General features: G+C 37.9%; 1 long non-coding RNA gene across 1 annotated transcript in view; it reads right to left on the minus strand.

Annotated features, from left to right (window-relative positions):
- Positions 1–7,225, minus strand: part of LOC141505506 (uncharacterized) — a 207,076-nt gene extending 199,851 nt beyond the window's left edge. Inside the window, exon 1 of the long non-coding RNA XR_012473622.1 lies at positions 7,007–7,225. This is a non-coding gene — a long non-coding RNA (uncharacterized LOC141505506). The remainder of the gene's footprint in view (positions 1–7,006) is intronic.
- Positions 7,226–22,353: the final 15,128 nt, after the last annotated feature.

Here is a 22,353-nt window from a genome sequence, read left to right on the forward strand (position 1 = left end):
TCAGAGGTTCCTCCATGTTCTCCTTCCTCATGTTTCAAGTACTAGAGGTGTTTTGTTCCAAAAAAGAAGGTCCCTGCAATTCAGAAATTCCCTTATCTTCTTTGAAAAGGATGGTCAGATTCTTGGAATACATGCAATGGAAGGATATTGGAATACATAGGTCAAGTCTCCATGACAACAAATGCTCTGATGATAAAAACTGAATAATCCAGACAATCATCCCTCTGTTTTGCTTTCCAGATTCCAAATATCTGAATATTTGACCATTTCTAAAAGAAGAATATTTTCAGCTTTTCTTGGGTTGTTTGGAAGTATACAGACAAAAGCACTGGAAAAATACAAAAGAATAGGACAGCTCTCCCCAATGTAAAGACATCACTCCCCACCTTTCATGAAAGATCAAGCTAAATGTGGAATGACACTTTTGCCCCTTGTCCTCCTGTACTCTGGTTCTGAAGGACTTCATTTCTAAAACAACCATACCACCACTAGTCAATATATGGAGACTTAGTTTGTAACAACCTGGCCTAGGGGAAAAGAAAGAAAATAAATTCCATTCCTACAACTGGATAAAATGCCTCCAAACATTTCTTGGGTTGACTTCATAAGAGAAGAGTTTGGGAAGACTCCTTCCTGGCTAGAATGGGGCATGTGAAGACATCAGTCATCTAATATTAAGACAAAGGGGATGACTTGTGATTTTATGAGGTATGAGGGCATTCCAGATAAAAGAATTTTCTCTATCACTGTAAATCAGCATTTCCTTTGCCACTCATAATAAAAATACTGAGATACTGTGGCACATGCCACATGGATGGGATTTGATACCAAACTCTTTAATCTGAGGCCAGGTGTCTGTTTATGTTCCACTGCTTCTCCTGTCATCTGATCCCATATTGCTAATGAGCTAACCAAGAACATTAATCTAGAACCAAGTGTTTTTTTAAAAGAGTAGAACAGTAGATCCAAGTCTGATTTGGCTAAAAATTAGGACATAAGTAGATATCCTGACTTGCAGAGCCTTCAGCATTATCTTTAAAGAGAACCCATATTCTTCACTTAAAAAGCAGCCTCAGGAAAGGATTTTTATGATACAGAGTCAGACTGCTTTATTCTTAGCGTTTTTACTCTCACCTCTTCCACTGCCCTTCCTGGGTCCTCAGGATTCCACCTTCTACCAAGGAGGTAAGGTTAATGCCATCCAAGGCAGGAAGTGTTCTTGTTTTGAGATGCACACGTGCATGCAACATGGCACACCTTCTGTTTTAAGTCATTGTGAGCTCAGGGAATCGGCTTCCTCACTGCCTCTGGCCATTTTGAGAAGGTGCCTCTGCATATTTTTTCTCCTTGAAATTCATTAGAATAAGATCTTTTAAAAGATACTGAACATTCTTAAATAGCTTATTTGTCTCCCACAACTAATTGGCATTTTCCTCCTGCCCTTGTGTGCCCAGGGGCCCCCAGAGTATTAGTTACCCAAGGGAAGGGCATGAAGAACCAACCTGTGAGGCTGCTGTATTAAAAGACTCCTTCCCTAAAGTTGCATTTCTATTTTTTAAAAGCCCTTACACTTTTCTTTTAAAAATGCTTGCCATATGCATATTTCATTCTTCCAATAATAACTCAAGAGTTAGGTAGAACTGGTATTATCACTCTGATTTGACAGATGAAGCAGAAAAACAGAGTTAAGTAAGAGGTGGCATGAGGTATTTGGCAGAAATCATCTTGGATTTGGTGTTCCAAAACCTGGATTCAAGTCCCAGATTGGCCATTTATGGGTTATGTATCCTTGTTCGAGTCACTTCTTTTTGAGTCTCAGTGTCTTGATACAGATAGAGTATAACCCAGGTTCTGTTCATATCTTGGATACTTACTACTTGTGTAACTTTGTAAAGGTCACTTATGATATGAAACAAAAGTAGTTTCTTTAGCTCACCCCACTGATCCATGACCCTTCTCCTCAAAATGAGGAGACATTGTACACCTTGTCTCACCAGGTTTCTGTAAGATTTAATGATTGTTGTTCAGTCTTATCATTTGTGTTTGACTCTTCATGACCCCATTTGGGGTTTTCTTGGCAAAGATACTAGAATGGTTTGTCATTTCCTTTTCCAGCTTATTTTACAGATGAGGATGCTGAGGCAAACAAGGTTTGTTAAATACTTGCCCAGGGTCCCACAAATAGTAAATGTCTGAGGCCAGATATGAACACAGAGAGATGAGTCTGACTCTAGGTCCAATGTGCTATCTACTGTGCCCCTTATAAGCCTTAAATTTCTATTTAAATATGAATTATTATTATTAAGAACCATGGACAAGTCAATTTATTTTCCTGATCATGGACAATGTAGGGTAGTGGAAAGAGTCCTGGATTCAGAGCCAGAAGACCTGGGTTTGAATATCAACTGCACCACTTACTAGGCTGTATGACCAGGTTGTGCACAAGTCGATTCACTTCTCAACTTCAATTTCCTCAATTGTAAAATGAGAATAATGTTTGCATTGCTTATCTCATAGAGCTATTATGAAGGCAAGGAAACAAGCATTTGTTAAATACCAGGAACTTCACAAATATTTGATCCTCACAACAACTCTGGGAAATAGGTAATATTATTATTCCCATTAGGGAACTGAGAGAGACACAAGTTAAGTCCCAAAGTTCATACAGCTTGTTGTTGTCAGTTGTTTTCAATTATATTCAACTCTTTGTGACTCCATTTAAGGTTTTCTTGGCAAAGTTGTTGGAGTAGTTTACCATTTCCTTTTCCAAGTTATTTTACAGATGAGGAAACTGAGGCAAACAGAGTTAAGTGACTTGCCCAGAGTTCACAGCTCCTAAGTGTCTGAAGCCATATTTGAACACAAGAGGATGAGGCTTCCTGATTCCAGGTCTGGTGCTCTATCCACCTCTGTCTTCTCATTGTCTAAGGCTAGATTTGAACTCTGGTCCCCCGACTTTGGGTACAATTTTCTATTCACTTTGCCACCTAGCTGTAGGAACATAGAATGTAAAGCTTAAAAGTACTGTGAAAAAGTAAGTCATTATTACCTGTGCCATTCAATCTCCCAGGTGATTGTTGGGAAGATAAAGTAGATGACTAATGGATGTGAAAGCACTTTGTCACTGTAAAGAATCACATAAATAAGTGCTGTTATGAGTTCAGTCCATCCAATCACCAGCTGTACAAACAGCAGTGTGATCAGAATTATCAATTCTTATAAGATGTCTGGCTTCCCTCCTGCCATGTCTACAAATATCCCCCCCACCCCCGCCAAAGTGTCTGCAATGGGAGGGATTCGCAGAAGCATTCTCTGGCTCTGGTCTACTGCCCCTGCTCAGGGAGGACCCTCTGCCTGGTCCGTCTTCCTTTGCCTCCTCCATTCTGCCAGTTTCACTATGTCTGAACTCATACACTTTTAGATACTGTGTTTTAATTGTGTTTAAATAAGAGACCTGTTCCAAGCCATCAAGCAACAAAAACAAAGGTGTCCAAGAAAGAAATAGAAGAGGTTCTTTCATTTACTAGTCAGGCAGAGAACAACATGAAAGCATTTTACTGGGTTGAGTTCTTGGGTTGGGGCTTTTATTTTATGGGCTTTTTTTGTGTGTGTCTTTATTTTTTAAGTGCAAATCAGCATCCAAGCCCAAACCCTAGGATTGCACAGAAATTTAATTAGAGTGTTGAATGCTTTACATAAATTTGTTTCTTTCTGTGGTTTTCTTAAGAAGTGTCAGAATCACCCATCTGCCTAGAATATAATTGTAGTGAGTGAGTGGGAAGGAAAGGAGAGTAAGTTCTCCAAATTCATTTCAAAACCAGTGGCCTCAGGGTCAGGCAGCTACTGTCACTGTCCACAGAAGGACTCAAACCAGAAAAATCCTGGTTTTTTTGGAGACTGAGAACAGAAAAGCCAGCACTCTGGGCAAAAACCCCCACCTCCACGTTGTATATTCATTCCAGTGTTTGTACCACTACACTAGTCTCAGTTCAAGGATTTCTTGGGTACCCAGGGAAAGTTGGTTGGCAGAGACAAAAATTTTATTTCCTTATTACTTCCTACCCATAGTGAAATAAGGAAAAATGTCTATAATATTATATCTCTCAGTACCTAGGATAGTGCTCTGAAAATCAATTCGGCAAGCATTTATTCCCAGACTTACTCTGCACATGGATGCAAAGACAAAGACAACAGTCTCTGCTCTTAAAAAGTTTACATTCTATGATTTCTCTCTCATTGCGTTCAACTTAGATCAATGTATAACATGGAAACAATGTAAAGACTAACAGATTACCTTCTGTGAAGGGTGGGGGAGGGAAGCAAGATTAGGGGAAAAACTGTAAAATTCAAAATAAATAAAACCTTTTTTTAAAGTTTACATTCTGCTGGAGAATACAACATTTATTTGAACATTAGTGGATGTTTGATAAGTGTTTGATGAATGAAAGAAAAACCAGCTTGGAAGGAGCAGGGGAAAGGGAAATTATATTAGAAACTCATTTCTATAGCACTTCACAGCTTATAAAGTGTTTTATATCTATTATCTCATTTAATATTCATGCCAATTCAATGAGATGGGGCAAAGCACATTATCACCATTTAACAAATGATGAAAGGGACCCAGACAGCTGAAATGATTTACTTAAGGTTCCATAGTTAGCAAGTGACAAACTCAGGACTTCAATCAATCAGGTAGCATTAATTAAGTGCCTATTATGTATCACGTACCAGGGATATAGATATAGTTATTCAGTTAAAAAAACCTTATTAAATACCAACATATACTAGGCAGTGTATTAAGCTCTAAAGATACAAAGTAAGGCAAAAAATGATCCCTAAACTCATGGAGCTCACAGTTTAATGGGGAATACAGCACAAAAAAGATTCTGCAAAAGGTGAAAGGATGGTGAGGAAGAGGGAGGGGAGGGTTTGCTAGGCTCTGGGACATGATGTCCAGAGGAGTACAGTCAAGTGGGAAATGATAAGATGACTTCATCGAGTGCCTTTCTTAAATAAAGGATTAGAATCTGAGAGCTCTCCATTGTCCACTCTCCATCCTCTCCATTTAGAGGGAGGGAGGACCACCAGAGATATTGAGTAGGTATGAAATTTAGAATTGATAATACCTTACAGGTTGTTGAGAATACAGAGAACATGATGAGATCAAAAGGAGTACAACTGGGTAAGAAATGATGAGAAAACACAGAAATACAGATGCAAGACTGAACCTGCCCTCAAGGAGTTTACATTCTACTGGCCCACCTGGGTCTTCTTTACCTAATTGATTTCTTTTTCTTTTCATGATGAAATGGTGTTAAATATCATAATATATGCCAAAAAAAAAACATTTTAAAATAGAGACCAGATCAGAATACTTAATCTGCATCTAGTATAACCCAAATTTCCAACTCTTCCAATCAGAAACAGAATAAAAATCCTAGTTGTGGGGCTACTGTTCATCCTCAAACAAATTAATGATTAAACAAACACTGGATATAGTGATAAAATTTCAGTTCTTGGCTTTACCAGTTTCTAATTGTGCTACCTGGAGCAAGTCATAATAGTTCTCTGAATCTCAATTTCCTGTAAAATCAGGTGATTGAACTATATAATCTCTTAAATATGTCTCTTGTGGGAGAAAATAGAAACTACAATAATTTCAAAATATCTTGATGAACTAACAATGTAGAAAATAATAGTAGATGAGTCCCATCCAGTACTGTAACAATTTGTTGACTTGGATATGAAACCCTGAATTTCTGCCTAAAGAGATTCCAGAGACCATAATGATGTCCAGAGGAATGCAACCAAAACATAAATTATGAGAAAATACAGAAGCAAAAGAGTTCCTCCTCTCATGGAGCTTACATAGAAACCTTAAAATTGTAAAACTATTTGGTCATTTCCCCATATAGCTTGTTCTTGTTTAACAGGCTCTTGCTGTCTCATGAAATCATTAGTTTCCAGACTCCATTCTTTTTTTAAGAGAAGAATTTTCTTCATTTACCTTTTACAACTTCTTTTCCAATCGGTCAATTCTATTTTTGAAAGAGTTTTCCATTTGACCAATTGAGGCTTTGAGAAAATTATTTTCTTTTTGCATTTGTCCAATTGTATTTTCCAATGATTTGTTTTCTTGTTGCAATTGTTAATGTTCTCTTGGGTTTCTTTTCCCAAATTTTCCAATTGATTTTTAAACTCCTTCCTTATTTCTTCAAGGAGATCTTTCTGTGCTGCAGACCAGATCATATTCTCCTCAGAGGTTCTAAGTCTCTAAGTTAAGTCTTTTCCTTCCAGGAATTTTTCTATGGACCCTCCTTTTTGCTGGCCTTTCTTCATTTTACTAAGACCTTGAGTTGGGGAGGGGCTGGTTCACAGAGGTTTGGTGTTGGGATCCCTAGAGGTTTTACTCACTGAGTGTAATGTCTCCAGTGGGCCAGTAGGGGGTACTGGTTGCTTTCTTTGGAGTGTCTGTGACCTTGATTGAGGCCCTCTACCGGCCTGTGGAGGGAGTGGTTGAAACTGTTAAATATTTTTGTCTTCCATCAATAGTGGGCTATACCCTGGGGTGAGGTCATATTTCTCCCTATTGTCAGCCGAGGTGGTTCTGCTGCTGGGCCTTAGCCTGGGGCAGAAAGTCTGTAATTGTGTTTGTTCTGGGAAGAGGCTTCAGCTGAAATGGAGGCGTGGACTCTGAGTTCCTCCTGACCAGAGGAGCCCAGGGATGGTGTCTGCAGCTCTCTGGCAACAGAACTCTCCCTCCAGCCCTGTCAGTAAGCTTCTGAAGGTCAGTGCCAACACCAATGCCTCTGCTCCCTAGTTGACCCAAGCCCCCACAGTAGAACAAGCTCTAGCTCCACCACTAATCAAGCCATCCAGTTCTCAGCCCTCAGGCTCCTGGGCTCCAACTCCACTGCTAATCCAGTTAATCTGCTGCTAATCCAGGCTCCCAGTCTCTCACTGGTCTATGTTCCCAGCAAAGTCCACCCTCTGCACCCATACTCACCCACAATCACAGAAGACAAATCCTGAGGTAGATGTTCTTTCTCCTGGCTTTTCTTTCTGGGTTTTGTTGATTGGATTTCATATCATATATGGGGGAAGATCAGGAGATTTTAGAACTGTGTCTGTCTTCTCTCCGCCACCTTGGCAGGGAAGTCTTTATAGCTTGCTCTTAAACAGAGAAAGTTTTCCTATTCTAGTAACGAATCCTGCCAGTTGCAAGTCAAACACTTCCTATTCTCCCTTACTTGAGCCCCCTCTTTCTCTACCCCTCCTTCTGCTGTGAAATGCTTTTCTTATCTCATCTAAGTGCCTCAGAATGCTGCTGATTGACTGTTTACTAAAAATAGTCTAAAAAGTCATTTTAAATAATCTAATCTGCACTCCACAAAGCTGAAGCTGATAATCCACAAAATTGTCATTCTAATACATCTCTTTGCTTTCAGTTTGAATTTTGACCCACAGTAATGATGGGGATGCTTCTCCCAAAAAATCCCATTCCCTTTGGGGGAAAGAATTCACCAATACTCTTAAGTCTATGATTCTGAGAGCCTAATCATTGTGTGGCCATGGAAAAATTATATTTGTGAACTTCAGTTTCATCATCTGAAGTAAATGGTAATAATAAAATTTGTAGGGGTAGCTAGGTGGTGCAGTGGATAAAGTCCTGACCCTGGAGCCAGGAGGATCTGAGTTTAAATGTTACCTCAGACACTTAATAATTACCTAGTTGTATGACCTTGGGCAAATCACTTAACCCCATTGTCTTGCAGAAACAACAACAACAGCAAAAAAAAAAACTAGAGAAACTTAATTAAAAGAAATATTCAAGGAAACTGAATTATACTCTATGCAGCAAATTTCTCTAATATTAATATTAATGAAATATATCCTGAGTATAGACTTGAGTCAAAATAAAAATGAGAGCCATTCTCCAACTGACAAATGGTCAGAAGACATTAGCAGGTAGTTTTTAGTAGAAGAGATCAAAGTTAGTTATGTTGTTGTTCAATCACATCTGTCTCATCATGACCCCACAAACTGTAGCACACCAATGTTATCCATGGAATTTTCTTAACAAAGTTACTAGAATGATCTGCCATTTTCTTTACAATGGATTAAGCAAAATAGAGGTTAAATGACTTTCCCAGGATCACATAGACCAGATTTGAACTTGGGTTTTCCTGATTCTAGGTCTAGTTTTCTATCTGAGCCACCTAGCTGTATCCAAGCTATCTATAGTCAAATTTTTAAAAATGCTCTAAATCACTATTGAGACATGCAAATTAAAACTCTGAAATACAATCTCACAACTATCAGAAATGACAAATGCTGGAGGGGATTGAAAGGAATAGTTACATTAATGAACTGAGAATAATCTGAAACTAAGTACAAAAATATTTGTAACAGTTCTTTTTGTCATGGCAAAGGATTAGAAATCAAAAAGATTCTTATCAATTGGGCAATGACTGAACAAGTCCTGGCATATATGATTGTGATATAATACTATTGTGCTATAAGAAATGATGAGGTGGGTAGTTTTAATGATGATCAAAAGATTTGGCTACTCTTAATCAATACAATGATCTACAGCAATTCCAAAGGACTCATGATGAAAAAATACTTTCCATCTCCAGAGAGTATTGATGAGCTCTGAGTATGAACTAAAGTATACTTTTCTCGTTTTCTTTATTTTTCTTGCTTTTAAAAAATATGGCTAATATGGAAATATGTTTTATATGATTTCACATGTATAACATATATTGCTTACTTTCTCAATGGGTATGGGAAGGTTAGAAGAATGGACAGAATTTGGAACTCAACATTTTAAAAAGAAAAAATTTTTTAAAAAAAACAAGAAGTTAAAGTGTTTTTAAAAACACTAGACATGATTTTTCTTAAGCAAAATTCTTTAAAATGGAAGTGCCTTATATCTATTAAGGTTTACCCAGCAATGTGTGAGGTGTTCAGGGAGAATTAGCTCCTCTCATGTGAGGGCTGTCCAAGACCTATTTTTCAAGGCTGCTCATTCACCTTTGGTGTCCAGCTTCACTCAATTTTCACCTGTGGCTCCAAGAAGCAGTATCATGTACAGCAACCACACCCCAGTAAAACCGTTTCAGCAGACAGGCTAAACCTAAATTTAGGATATCCTACAGGTCTCAAATCCTTTAGTAAGTTAAGGGAATGCCTCTCCCAATAATGGGAAGACTTTTCTTGGCAGAATGAGTAGATGAGAACAATATGTTCCAACAGTTATGAAGGCTGTGGAAAGAAAAACTTCCTAACAAGCTATCCAAAGGTAGAATGGGTTGCCTTGGGAGGTAGTGGATGCCCTAACTTAATGTCTTCAAGTGGAAATTGGCTGGACACTTGGGGATATTGTACTAGAAAGAATTCCTGTTCAGACAGATTAAACTTGATGGACCCTGAATTCTTCTCCAACTCAGATTCTATAATTCTGTTCTAGTGTTTCAGGGGGGAAATTTTACTGGAGCTGGTTAGAAAAGATCTATTCTCTTCTATGTCAGCCCTTCTCTTCAAAAACAACCACAATTCCATAGAAATTAAAAGGAAAGAATAAACTAACCCTCTTTGTTCAGTTAAAAGGCAAGAATTATAAAATTAACTATAACTATTATGTATGTTATAATGAAGAGCACTGAATTTGCAGACCAGAGGACCTGGGGTCAAATCCTGACTCTGTCACTTACTGCCTGCGTAACCTTAGGCAAGTCATTTATCCCCTATTATCATCTTCAGTTTCCTTACATGTGAATTGAGGGGATTAGATTGCATGGCCTTCAAAGGTCATTTCCTACCTGGTTGAACTTTGGACATTTCTATCACCTGCTGTTACCTTCCTTTCCGCCTCCTGGTTTTCAGTTTCTTTTTGTGTGTTCTTTCTCCATTAAATTGTAAGCTCCTCAAAGCACACTATGTTCACTTTTTAAAACTTCTTTTACATTTTTTCTTTTTTTCTCCTGGGTTTTTCTTCCCTCAATTCTAATTATTCAATCATAACATGACTATTACAAAAATATGTTAAACAGATTGTTTTTATCTTTTATTAACACATTGTTTGCTGCCATGGGGAGGGGAGAAGAAAGAGAGGTATTAAATGTGGAACTCATAATTTGCAAAGGAATGAATGGAACTTGCAAAGGGATGAATGTTGAAAACTACCTTTGCATGAAATTGAAAAAATAAAATAAAATAATTATAAAATAAATAAATAATGAATTGTAAGCTTCTTTTGGGTAGGGATTGGCTTTTTTTTTACATTTTTCATACCAACTACTTAGCATACTATAGTAAGCATTTAATAAGTGTTTACTGACTGTCTGAATTATAAGCCTATGAGAAAATAACTGAGCTTGGAGTCAATGTCCCAGTTCTGCTGCCTGTTGACTTGCATAGCCTTGGACAAATCATTTAATTTCTCTGAGGTTTGGTTTCCTCTTCTGTAAACATAAGGACCCTCTCAGTGTTTTGGGGGAGGATCACCTGACATAACACATGTGAAAGGGCATTATAAACCTAAAATGCCACACAAATGTATTATTTTTTTCATGATTTCCTTTCCTTCTGTCCATACTGGGGAAAGAAGAATCTCTCCCTGTCTGTCATGAAGGGGTCTAGACAAGGTGTCCTCTTGAGGGCTTTACCACTCTTCCTCAAAAGGACCAGAAGTGCTTCATCTCTGGAGTGATCAAGCCCTTCCTGTCATCTTGTACAGAAGCTTCAGCACAAACACTAATAATCATCTGAGATAATTTGTTGTGAAGGATGCCAGCAGTCAGTGTTAGAAGGATTGTAGGAAGATAAGCACCCTAGTACATTGTTGGTGGAATTGTGAAATAGTTCAGCCATTTTGCAAAACAATTTGGAATTTTGTAAATAAAATGACTATAATGTTCATACTCTTTGAGCCAGAGATTCTATTTTTGGGCTTATAACCCAAGGAAGCCACTGATAAGAAAAAAATTCCAATTTAATCCTAAATATTTACAACACCCCTTTTTGTTATCAACTTTAATTTCAATTCTTAGCTTTTTCATATCAATTGGGAAATAGCTAAATAAATTGTGGTATATTAATGTAATACTAATGCATCATAAGAAATTATATATATATATATATATATGTATGTATATAAAGCATGGAAAGTTCTATATGAACTGATGCAGAGTAAAGTAAGCAAAGCCAAAAAAAAATATATACAGTAACTACAACAATAAAAATGGCAAAAATAATAACACCAAAAATCAAAAGTAAGTGTAAGAAATCATAAAGGTCAGGTGGAACTTGAATATGTGATATGAAAATATATTGCCAACCTGCCATCATATAGATGGGAGATTTGCAGATGTTATACATTGTATGTTTTTAGACTTTCTCAATGTATATTGATCAGTTATGCTAACTTTTTTCTTGTCAAAAAAAATACTGTCATGCAATGACTCTCAGGAAGAAAGAAAGGAAAGAATACTATGGTTAATAGAAAACACCAAAAAAATTATTAAAAAAAAAAAGTCATGAAGATTTCAAAAAAAAATCCATCTATGCAGACAGGAAATATGTCCATTACTTTTGGTCTTTTGGGGAGTGCATGAGTTGTTGATGGTTGTTCTGTAGGTCACAGCACACCTCCTGAGTGTTCAAGGGAGGGTTTGCTGTCAGAAACTTCTCTAGAGTATATTTACTTGAATTACAGAGAATTATTTTTAACCTCACCGGAAAGTCATTATGACAGAACAGCAATTTTGCAAAATATATACGTTGTAAGTAAAATTCTTTGGAAACACTCCCATGCAAGAAGGCAATGTAAATCAAATTGTGTCATAAAATGGAAATTACAACGACAAATTACACGTTAGTACCATGGTGCCTGAAATATGTGACGATGGTAAAGCCAGATAATAGGCAGGATGAGAAACTGAAAGGTGTGTGTTGAACATAAAAGATAATCATTTTTCTACTCAGATATACAAACTATCCTCTTTTACAGTTCAGTTAAAGGAAAAGCCCAGGTTCTTTACTCAAGAATCTAGATTCAAATCTCATCTCTGCTGCTTACTCTCTGGGTGACTTTAGGCAGGTAATAACCTTCATAGGACTCAGTTTCTTCATCTGCAAAATGAGGGGAAGGTTGGTCCAGATGACCTCTAATATATGACCCTATAAGAATTCCTAAATCAGATGTGGTACAGAGGCATCAGGCTTTCTAGTCATGACAGAGTTTTGCTGGACAATTAATGTTTTTCATCCAAGCCATGACTATTTTCTCAAAGGATACAGGAATGGGGAAGTTAACTGGTTTTGAGATTTGTGCAGTTTAGAGGAAAGGAGTTGGGGAGAGCCAGTATAGAGGAATGAAAAGATGTTTGAGCATATTGAATATTTCAGATGATATCAGATCCTCCATATAGACATTTTCTTTCCCCAGAATATAAGACTAGCCCAAGTGAGGTGATCCTGTGCTGGGTGCTGAGGGAAGGTGGAGAGAGAGACTTCTAGCCAGATCAGCAAGCAGAGATTAACCCACATGTCAAAAGAACTGAGTCTAGGAGATGGCAACCAAGGGTCATAGAATTAGAACTAAAGGGATCTTGAAAGTCATTGAGTCCATTCTCCATCTTTCACTTAAGTCAAGTATGATCTGGCAGGCACCAAGTAACAAGAAAAGAGAGGGATCATGAAGACTGTTTACTCTTTGTTGTTTAGATATTTCCATTGTATCTGACTCTTCATGACTTTGGGATTTTTCTTGACAAAGATACTGGAGTTTGGCAGGTAGGTGGCACAGGGGATAGAGCACCAGCCCTCGAGTCAGGAGGACCTAAGTTCAAGTGTAACCTCAGTACTTAATTGCCTAGCTCTATGACCTTGGGCCAGTCAATCAGTCCCATTACCTTAAGTAAGTAGAATTTTAAAAAAAAGAATTTTTTTAAAGTACAGCAAAGATACTGGAGTGGTTTGCCATTTCCTTTTCTAGCTCATTTTATAGCTAAGGAAACTGAAGCAAACAGAATCAGTTAAGTGACTTGACCAGGATCACATAGCTTGGAAGTGTCTGAGGTCAGATTTTAACTCAGAAAGATGAGTCTTTCTGACTCCAGGTTTGGTTTTCTATCCACTTTTCCATGTAGCTGTCCTCCTGTGCATTCTTTACTTAGGGATAAAATTTCTCAATTTTTTTTTTTTTTGCTGTTTAATTATCTAGTTTGTAAGGCACTGTGTTATGTACAGAGAATACAAAGGCAAAAATGAAAACAGCCCTTGCCCTCTAAGAGTTTATAATTTACTGGGGGAGGGGGGAGAGCATGTGCAAAAATAAGTAAATAGAAAAAATAAATTCGGAGAAAGCATTTAACATTCAGGGGAGGGATCTAGTAAGGTTGAGTCTTGAAGAGAACTAAGTATTCCAAGAGACAGAGATGAGAAAGAAGAAACGGGGGACAAGCTGTACAAGGATGCAAGTGGAAGACAGAATGCTGTGGATGATGAATAGCAATTAGAGCACTGTGAACAGAATATATAGTTAATATACTAATGTTTATAGGGGTCAGGCCATAAGAATGGATAAATATTTTCTTTTCTTCTTGATCTGGGTCACCTTACAAGAGACATCATTCAGTGAAAATGAAGTGTTAAAGAAAATAATCTTTGAAAGTATTTCTCATTCCATTTTAATTACATTTGATAGTTAAGCAGTTAAGATTGGCTTAAGCCTAAGAACTAATCATGGAATCAGACGTGGAGCCTCCTATCCAGGGAAGCCCTCACAGGATCAACAAGGTCCATAATCATACAGAAACAAAAGTCTCCAATGACTTCCATTCACAAAATCTTCACACCCAAGAGGCACACCCCATAAAGTCTCTATTATAGAACAGATTTCATAGTTGTAAGAGGAAAAATTAGGCTGTCATTCAAGAAAGACATCTGTTTTGGTCTGTGACTAGCACCTTGGATTTTGGATTCTGGGATGTTTGTAAGGAGTCAGATTTTTTTAAGTTTCACAAATGTTATTATTGTCACTTTTAAAGGTGCCTCTTTCACATCTCTGAAATATCTTTATTTTGACTGCTCTGCCCATCTCCTACCCCCACCCTCTCATTTTGTCTTTTCAGTTCCATGTATCTCCATTTGAATGTCCCTATCATTATCCCAAACCATCAGGTTAAAAAAAGAACAAAAACTCATCATCTTTTCTACATAGGTTCCCAAACTGGCACCATTTTTTAAATAAATTCTCCATTTCTTTCAGTGAAACAACCATTTTTTCCAGTCCCTAGGATTTAGCATATAGTCATCTATTTTTCCCTCTCTTTTATCCCTAATATCTAATTGTCACCAAGTTCTATTATTTCTTCCTTTAAAATTTCTCACAACTTTTCTCCCTAGCTATACATTCCCACTGACAGCATCTTAGCATAAGTCCTTATCCCCTCAAAATTACAATAGTTTTTAGAGAATCTCCCTACCTCCAGTCTCTAATTTTCCTAACTCATTCTATGTAGAACATCAGATTAACCTTCCCAAAATATTCTGTCATGTTATTTCCCCTCTTGAGAACTCACAAAAATTGTTGTCTGTTGTCCATGGCTCCATTCTGCTGTTTGGTCCTGAATAACTTCCACAACCTTGCCCACTTCTGCACAATCAGCATCATTTCCTCACTACTCCCCAATTCAAATAGTCCATCTGTGGACTTTGCTCACAGTATTACTCTTGCTTAGAAAGCTTTGTCACCCCCCCATCCTTCAAGATACCACATTTTAGGAAACCTATTAATAAGTTGGAGAGGTTCCAGAAAAGGATAGCTAGGATATTGAAGGACCTCAAAATCATACAAGAAGAGAATCCTGGAAGGAAGTATGAATAAGGTTAACCTGGAGGAAAGACTTAAGCAATGGGAGGTTATTAGAGAGGGTAAGAAGGTGATACTATCTTCATTACTTGATGAGAGGAAGAGGGATTTCTATTCATTCTGCTTGGCCCCTTAAGGAGCAGAACTAGGAATAATGTATGAACATTGAAAAGAAATGAATTCAAGCTTGATGTCAAGAAAAACATCCTAACAGTATTGTTCCAAAGAAAACTTACCTGTATCAAAAGGGAGTGGGTTTCTCCAAATAGAAATCATCAATCAAATGCTGCTATATCATCACTTATTGGATTTAATTGCACATTTCATATGCACTGGTTGCGTTAAATGGTCCCTTCCATCTGTGAGACTGTGATTCTATGAACTTGTACTCATCTTTCAAAGTCCAACTCAACTGTTACTTCTTCCATGATTCCATTTCTAATTACTCCAATGTCTCTGAACTCAGCCAACATTTTTAGTCAATCAGTATTTATTAAGTGCCTACTATGTGCCAGATACCCTATAAAGTCTCTCAATCATCTTTTAGCACCAAATTGCTCCTTAATTGATTCATTTTTAAATTATTCTCCAATTAGTTTGAATTGCTCCCGAATCGATTAATGTGTGTTTATTTTAATCCTCCTGTGTGAAAAATCACCTTAATTTTAGAAAGTTGGTCAAATATTTCTTCTGATTCATATCTCTTCCCCCCATTACACACACATATACACATATACATACATGAATGCACACACACACATGCACATACACACATACACATACATGGATAAGTAAGTGTTCAGTTGATGCCTTTGATTTGGAAATACTAAGTCAGAAAAAGAAAGAGCCACTATCAAAGTGTTGAGCAGTGAATTCTAAATTTCAGTCACGGGATCACAAATTGAGCAGGTTCCTCAGAGGTCATTGAGTCCAAACTCTCCATATTTCAGATGAGGCAATAGAGGCCTAAAAAATCAGATGTCCTGCCTGAGGTCATCCAGGTAATAAATTCTAGTGACAGGTTTTGAAACCAGGTTGTCTGCTTCCCAAGACAGAGCTTCTCCATAGTGCCATCCTTATTCTTCTCTTCTCTCTTGCCACAAGTCCCTCATTGAGAAGGTCAAATACAAGCAGTTCAAATGCTATTTTCTCCAGAGGGGAAGGAACACTGTATCAACCTGATCATTAATTTAGAATGAATTTGTTTTTATTAGCAAGATATGTGCCTGCACAGAAGAATATGTCCCCAGAAGATCAGTCTTATTTTGTTACCGTCCACTTTATGATGGGACTAAAGTTATATGAATACATTAGCATAATATATTGGCCCCATGAAAAAGAGACAGTATCTCTCTAGAGGCAGTCCTAATGGGGAAACTTTAAAGATAACTATTAACTTCTGTACTCCAGCTATGCCAGGACTTCAGTGCTTATTTGGGAATTTTTTTAATGTAATTGTTACTTTTCTTGGATGGGATACAAAAGCCAAATACAATCAACTCTATCCTCTGCCAGAATTCACTGACATATTTCAGAGCTTGGAGTTTACTGAAAACTGAGAATAACTAGTAATATTTGTTCTCAGAACAAGTAAAATAGTGAGGAATAAGGGAAGGAGAGGGAGGAAGATAGATTTATCCAGGGCATAGGCAATGGGGAAAGGAAATATACTCTTAGATACCACAAAGTTTCTAATTTGCTGATGGTGAAAATTGCATGCCAGGATTTGGGTGCCCTCTAAAATTTTCTACCCTAGGACAAAACTTTATGGCCTTTCCCTAGTTGTGGATCTTCTATGAGTCCTAAGGAAGGTGCTGTTATCAAATCTTTCAGAGTTACCCAGAGTCAAAATAAAGGATAGCATTTCATAGAATTCAAAAGAAGACTGGGGAAAGCCTGGCTAAATAAGCCCCACATAACTGTGCTTTGGGGGTGAGAGACCGTGTCAGCCAAAACAGGGAGAAGATGGAAGACTTATCTGTTTATTTTGATAAATGTAAATGAATTCTATTACTTGTCATAACGTTATCAAGACCCCAATGAAATGAGCTCCATTTTTTTCTCTTTTTTTTTCCCCAGGGAAAAGCAAGTGAGGAAGGGGGAGGGAAAGATAGAAATGCTCAAGACAGATTGCTTTGATTTGAAATGAAAACAAACAACTTAAAAAAAAAAGGTTTTCATTATTTTGGAGACCTTGGCATTCTTGCAGATACATTCATGAATTAATCATTAAAATCCTGAAACGTGGAATAAATCATGCGAGTTTTCAATGCCAGCACACTATAAAGGGGGCCGTGAACGGTTATTAAGATACAGCACTCCAAGCTGTTTTGTGGAATCTTTCTTTTCCTTGGAACCCAGTGAATGAAAGGTGTGACAAGCCAGGCTCTGTGATGCAGAGCAGGGAGGCTGTTTGCAAGCAGGTTCCAATAGTGTGTCACCAAGTATTAGCAGTATTTAATATCTGTTAATAGAATGGCTTATATGTATAGTAAGCAGCAGGATCAAAGGCATGCCATGCAGCTTTTAAATTATTAGCACTAATTAGGCAAAACAAAGAGGAGGGGAAGAAAAAGACCAAAGAACATATTAGGAATAAAACATAGGAACATCTACCTGCCTAGCTGTGTCAAGATTAAGTTTCCAAACAAGCAATTAGTGGAAAAGACCTTTCCAGAACAGAAAGCCACACAGAGAAGGGGGCGGCTTCATTACAGTGGCTCCCTAATTAAAATGTAAAGGTTGCTGATCATTGCATAATTAAATAACGTGACACAAGGCGTCAACTGGCTCTGGCCAAGCCGCTAGGCCTCACATCATTAAAGCCTTCGTTGCATAAATGAGTCCAGAGACTGCAGCATTTCCTCATGTCAGAATCCAGAGCAATCCTTGGTCATTACGAAGCTAATAGCCTCCAAAGGGGGCTGTTATATATAAAGTGTTGAGGGTGTTTTTCTCCCCTAGCCTTCCTTCTTCCCTTCTCAAAATGACTCCGATTTTCTTTATATCCAGTTTTCTTACTAATTAGTCTGAAAAAGGAGAGGGAGGAGGGAAAAAAAGACTAGCAAGGCTAATTAACTCCCAGCCACTGTAATCTAAATATAAAGTTACTGAAGCAAAGATTGTCCCCTGTGAATCCAGCCTTTAAGGTTTTTCTCCCTCTTTTCTCCTCTCCTTTCTATGAGTAAAAACTCTCTTCTTAGGAATTCATTTGTTAGTTAACCCTCTGGTTTTCTCAGAGAGACATAAAACTATCCCCTTCTGTCTAAGAGAATTTCTCTGTGAGTGCTGGGTAAAGGGTTTATCCAAGGTCCAGACAAGGCAAGCAAAGTTTCTCATGGCAAATGATGGGTGTCCTGTCTACAGTAGCAGTGATAAGTTTCTTAGCTCCTGGGAAAAGTATTCTAAGAGAACTCTGTCTTTTTCACAGGCAATCAGAAATAACATCCTTTTAAGTTCCATCTTAAAATTGGTGTTCGTTCTCTCTCTCTCTCTCTCTCTCTCTCTCTCTCTCTCTCTCTCTCTCTCTCTCTCTCTCTCTCTCTCTCCCCCCCATCCCTGTCTCTGTCTCTCTTCCATCTTTGTCTTTGTCTCTATCTGTCTCTCTCCTCTTTATCTTCCTTTCCCCCTTAGTCTCTATCCCTTTCTCTGCCTTTGTCTGAATCCCAGTCTATTTCTATCTCTCTCACCTTCATTCCCTCTTTTTTTTATACTTCTTTTTTCTCCAATTCTTCAATCTTTTCTATACCTCAATAGAAGTTAAAAAAAATCAATAAAAATTTCAGTTAAACTGTTACTGGTCTGTATTTGGTCTGAGAGAAATTAGTATTAAATAGCTAATTGTTGATATTGGGGAAACCCAAGATTTTTCCCTTCCTAGATCATCATTCTATGCTAGGCCAAGTCAGGATCCAAAGGGGTACATGCCTTTCCATCCTGACTGGAAGTTGTTGCCCCACCCAACTAGAGAACCTTCCAAAAATTTAATCTAAGATGAATTCTGCCCATTATGTTTCACTCAGGCAGATCTGAGCAGAGTTTGACCCTCTTTTGTCTGGATAGTTTGGATAAGAGATAAGTCTCTTTGTCTAAGAAGTCCCCCAAGCCCTCATTAGAATTGGTCCACCTCCGTTATAACATTCATTCTTTTCATTAATTGTTAACCAATCTAAATAGATTACCACCCTCAGGAACACCCACTCCTCCAAGAGCATATAAGTATTGAATGAGTTTCATGAGGGGTCTTTGGTATTTGAGAGTGTCATTGATCCCTTTTACTAATTATTACTAAATGAGTAATAAAGAGTTTAGTTACCCAGAAAATATCTCTCAAACTTTTTATTCATCACAGGTCTATGGCACCCTTACTAGCTGTGTGACCTTGGAAAAGTCACTTAATCTATTTGCCTCAGCTTCTTCATCTGTAAAATGAGGATTGTAACAGTACAACCTCCTAGGGTTGTTGTGTTGCAATATCATTTGTCTCTTAGTATGGTAAAGCACTTAGCATAGTATGCACTATATAAATACTTATTATTAATATTTTTATTATACTTCAGCCTTCTCCCTTTCCCAAATTCTGTTCATCTCTAAGATCCAACTTGAGTTCTTCCATAAATCTTTCCTCTTCTGCTGTATCTCCAGTGGCTCATCCTCATTTCACAGCTCCTCTAGCACTTATCTAGTCTGAACTCCACAATCCAAGCCTGGCTTACATTCTTCTTGTACTACTCTCTAGTCTTTTCAGGCATCCTAGCCATCTCTTCTCCCTAGGGAGCTTGTAAATTTGAGATACATTGCAGTTTAACAGAAGGAGTACTGGAACCTGGAATTGGGAGATAGGGTTTAAGGTCTCTGATCCTTATTTTTATCATTTGTAAAAATAATGTCTTTTAACTCAAAAGCTTGCAAAAGGATGAATGTTGAAAACTATTTTTGCATGTAATTGGGAACAGTAAAAGAAAAGTTTTGTTGGAGAAAAAATCTGCTGTTCCTACCTCAAGGAGACATTAGGGCCAAAAATGTCACAACTTATTTGACCTTGACCAAGATACTAAATTTCTGACTTTTAGTGTCCTCACCTATAAAATAAAGGACTTGAACTTAATGCCCTCTAAAGCACCTCCAACTCCTATCTGTGGTTCTCTTATTAACCAAATAATCAGTAAACATTGATTAGGTAACTACTGAACCATGCACTGTTGGATACTGGAAATACAAAGACAGATGGGGAAAAGGGAAAGGCATAAGTGCCTACAATTGTCAGGAACTTTTATAAATATTATTTCATTTGATCCTCACAATAACCCAGTGATGGGGCTCTTATTATTATTATCCTCATTTTACAGCTGAGGAAACTGAGGCAGACAGAAGTTAAATGACTTACTCAGGGTCATACACTGAAGCAGATTTGAACTTGGACTTTCCTTCAGCACTCTCCATTGTGCCATCTAGTTGCCTCTAATGATGAGGCAATTCTTAAAGTACCAAATATAAATATCAGTTCTTATTATCATTCTCTTGTACCTCCCAGTACTGAATACAGGGCTTGTCAAGGGTCCAACTGATCCCTATTAGACCAGATGGGCTAGTGATTGATCAAAGGAGCTTATGCCATTTTATAATCCTTTGTGAGTTGGGTAAACCTGGACTGTGCACATGCTGTTCTCTGTCAGTGTCTGTGATTTCATTGTCTCAATGACACCCCCACCCCAGTAGATTTCGTTTCTGCTCTTACCTTTGAATTTCCCACTGCCTCCCTAGCATAAGATTCAGGGCTATTTTTATTCTTCTTCATTGTTGGTTGATGAAGCATATGTAAGACTGTAGAGAGAGAGAGAGTCTGCCTACTTTGGCAGGGTTGTGGCTCTAAATAAAAGGAACATTCACTCTCTTCAGGGTCTCTAGGAACTATCCTTTCCTTCAAGTTACAGAGGATAACTAGTCCCTGTGTGGTTGCCATAAGGTAGTTGATTACATCTGAGCAAACTAGTGACAACCAAGGAAATGATTACAGAGGCAAAAGCTCAAACCTGATTGTACCCTAGCATGGTCACAGGTGTTCTAATCTTCCATTCTTCCCATGGCAGGTGTCACAATCTCTCTTTAGTCTACTTAGCATGCTCCTGGTATAGTTAGTGGGCATGAAATCTAAGGTTCCTCTTCCATCTAATTAGATTGTGACCTGTAAAACTGATCACAGGCTGTTCTAATAAACCCTGTCTTCAAGATTTCACATTTAGGTTTAAGTATTTGGGAGGAAGTTCTTTTAATCTCAAAAAGTGAGAGGAAAAGAGATCATGGGATATCATAATGAGTCCTCTATAAGCTTGAAAGACAGATATAATGATGCTTTTTTACCCAAACTGTTTCTCAGATGTGGCTCAGAAAGATAAGTTTATATTATCAACTTCTCTACAAGCATAGTTTCTGTTTGGACTCTCAGGTTAACCTGTGTTTGTACTCGAACAGTTTCTTTCCAAGCTGCACACTTCTACTAAAGACAAAAGAACTCATTGAATTCACAGTCCTGTGGCTGGAAAGATGTAGCCATGTAGTGCCTGAGACAAGTAGGGCCACTTCTAAATCTCCTACCAGAAGTGTTCACATGAAGTTTTTCTTCCCACATGTTCAGATCAGCCAACAGCACTGACAGCAGTAGAAACATGTTCTGTCTCATGAGCCATAAATGAAGTTTTCCTGTCCCACCTCTGCCCCCATTGATTCTTTTCATTGCACCTTTTGCATAAATGTATTATATAATACCAGGAAAGAATCTGGGGTAAGAGGTCTAAACCTCTATGTCTAAACCATAGCAAGATTTGAAGAGGTTATCTGTGGTAGAAGAGAAAGGGGGAAGTCAGTGTATTTCTCAACCCTCCAAGTTCTGAGTGGTGCATTCAGAGTTTGGAAAAGTAAGAAAATGATATGACTAATACTGTGTTAGAGTATACCCACAGCCAAAGGATTCTATAAGGAAACCTACAACTACTGAAGTATGATAGTAATATGCTAAATTTTTGATGTTTTGAAAACGATTGCTTTTTCATAATGGATAGAGAATTGACCTTTGAGCCAGAAATACACTGGTTGTGTGATCCTGAACAAGTCACTAAACTTCCAAGAGTTGCAAGCAACTCTCCCTTTCTTTGTAAATTGCAGAGCAGATACCAATCCTCAGAGATCTAGTGAAAGAGAGAGGGAAAAGGAAAAGAAAGGAAAGACAACAGCTGCCCCTTATTCACCATTGCGTGTTAAAATAGAGGTGTTCGTACTGCAACTGACCTAAAGGAAAATATTTAGCCTGTTTCCTAGTTTCCCATTAGCACTATCTATGAGAGGGGCAGCTAGGTGGCCTAATGGACAGAGCACTGGCCCTGGAGTCAGGAGTACCTCCAAATCCAACCTCAGACATTTAATAATCACCTAGCTGTGTGGCCTTGGGCAAGCCACTTACCCCCATTTGCCTTGCAAAC

This window comes from Macrotis lagotis, chromosome 1 (genome assembly GCF_037893015.1).
Source record: "Macrotis lagotis isolate mMagLag1 chromosome 1, bilby.v1.9.chrom.fasta, whole genome shotgun sequence".
Classification (NCBI taxonomy): domain Eukaryota; kingdom Metazoa; phylum Chordata; class Mammalia; order Peramelemorphia; family Peramelidae; genus Macrotis; species Macrotis lagotis.